This window comes from Austrofundulus limnaeus, unplaced genomic scaffold (genome assembly GCF_001266775.1).
Source record: "Austrofundulus limnaeus strain Quisiro unplaced genomic scaffold, Austrofundulus_limnaeus-1.0 Scaffold489, whole genome shotgun sequence".
In the NCBI taxonomy this organism is placed as follows: domain Eukaryota; kingdom Metazoa; phylum Chordata; class Actinopteri; order Cyprinodontiformes; family Rivulidae; genus Austrofundulus; species Austrofundulus limnaeus.
The window spans coordinates 239,969-242,324 of record NW_013952891.1 but is presented as its reverse complement, the minus strand read 5'-3'; positions in this window follow the sequence as shown (position 1 = coordinate 242,324).

Genomic DNA, 2,356 nt, shown 5'->3' with positions numbered 1-2,356 from the left:
TATATATATATATTCCTGCCAACTATTGTGAGAAACTTGTAGAAGAAGATCCAACACGTTTGACCCAAGTCATACAGTTTAAGGGCAGCGGTACCAAACATTAAAACAGGAAAAGTTTATTCTGATTTCACATTAGTGAGAGAAAAAAATGCATGTCTTTATATATGGTGTTTGTAAATATTTTCTGCGATGGACATGGGTTCAGGAACATAGATCATTCTGCCAAATGGCAGCACAAATCAGTCTGTCTTCTTGCTGCCTCTGGCTGCTCATAAATCACTGAAGGAGCACTGCAGAACCTGAAGAGGTGTGGAGCAGGACTCAGCTGAGCTGATGTGGAATGCATTAAATATGTGATGGACATCTCTGTATTGTTAACTCTGTTTAGCAATCCTGATTTTGGATAACTTCTCTTTTACAACTAAATACAAAGTTGTTGTCTGTCATCATCAATATTCCCCCTGTAATAAATCTGTTTGTTATTGCTTTATCAGTGACTGGCTCGCCCCATAGACTATGTCATCACTTCATCACACTATTTCACACGATGGCCATTTCAGCTCTGTCTGAACGCCCCCCACCCCCCTGTGCATCGTGGAAGAGGGCAGGGCTTTTCAGAATCAACATGGTGTAATATGACAACACTGTTAAGTGTTATAAGTGTTACAGTGGGTTAAGCTTATTTAACTCTCTCCAGAGTTAAAACAACACAAATGAAATWAACTCTCTGAATTAACACCAACACTGGCTGTCAATTAACCCAGAAAGTGTTGAAATAACACTTAAGTGTTAAAATGAACACTGAAAAGTTTAACACTGAAATTGTAACACTCCGGTATTTGCTGTGCACAATGCAATCTACAAAGGTCTGTTATGGAAAGAAGAAGCTGTGTGTGAACACCATCCATCCACACACCATCTTCTCTGGACCAAAGCTCCTTCAAACGTTTGTGTGGTCAGACAAATTAAAATTTCAGAATCTTAATACAAACCACCGATGCCATGTCCTCTGTACTAAAGCGGAAAAGGACCATCTGGACTGTTATCAGCGCACAGAAACTCTGCCTCTCTGATGGYATGAGGGTGCATTACCYATGAYATGGGCAGCATCYGGAAAGATATTAATGTAGAAAAGATTATAAAGGTTTTTCATTTTRCACTTTCACCCAGATGACATCTTTTTCAGGGCTGGCCTGGAATATTTCAGCAAGATTACATTAAACCACACACTGTATTCTCTAGGAAAGTTGTTGTTGTTGTAGACTCTGAGTGTTAAACAGGTCTGCCTACAGTCCAGGCACCATTAATTGCACAATTGGTGCATCATTAAACATAAGAGCCAACAAAGACCCAGAGCAGATGTGGCTGAGCTGTTTGCAATCTCAAACCTATTTCTTAACATGCAATTTCTCACTATTTGTTTTGATGAACTGTAGTTGTTTTAAACTGCTCGAGCCCTCCGTTTCAAATAAAAGTAAAATAGCAAGAATTATTTTGTGAACCTCAAACAAAGTAGGAATATACGTATTATAGTTGAAGGATCCTTGCTTTCTATCATGTGAATCTGCTATTTTTTAATAAACTAATTTTTTTCTACACCCTTCCCCCTTCCATTCTATTTTCTTCTATCCCTGCTCTCCACCCCTCTGTCAAGCTTGTTAGTGCCGCATGGCTGATGGTACTTTACTAAGCAGATACCCAACCCAGACATTCAGTCCCAACTGGGAATTTCTGCATATATATGCTGTCTAGGAGGGACGTAATGGATGGGATGTGCAGAATGGGCACAGTTGGGGATGGGGGTTAAAACAAGTGCATCATTTATTAAATGGTGAAAGCTTGGAGTGATTTTCATTCACACTATATGTTTCACATTCAGTTTGAATGTCAGGGGAGGACTAGGGCAGCCATGTTAACGATGGCTATGTTAACAACAATAGATGCACATGTGCTTTTTCCCACCACTTGTAAACACCTTCCTGAGGAAAATTACAAAAGCTTATTTACTGGAGTCTAGGGGATTGCTATAATTTTGAGTAGTTAATATCCCAACAATGGCTGGATGGATTTMTACCAAATTAGACGCACATGTTAAGGAGGACACTCAGTCTGTCCCATAAATATGGTAACAAATGTCTAAACTGGGTGTGGCTTATAATCAAACTGATGACTGACATCATGGCAGCAGATCAGATGACTCATCTGTGCATACCCTMATGTCTGAACATGGTTTATGAGGTGTTGTTGCTAGTTCTCATAAAATTATATGAAAAAACAATGGGCCTCATGCAAGAACCGTTCGTACGCACAGATTTGTTCTTAAGTTGTGCGTACGAGTGATTTAGGAGAATTTGTG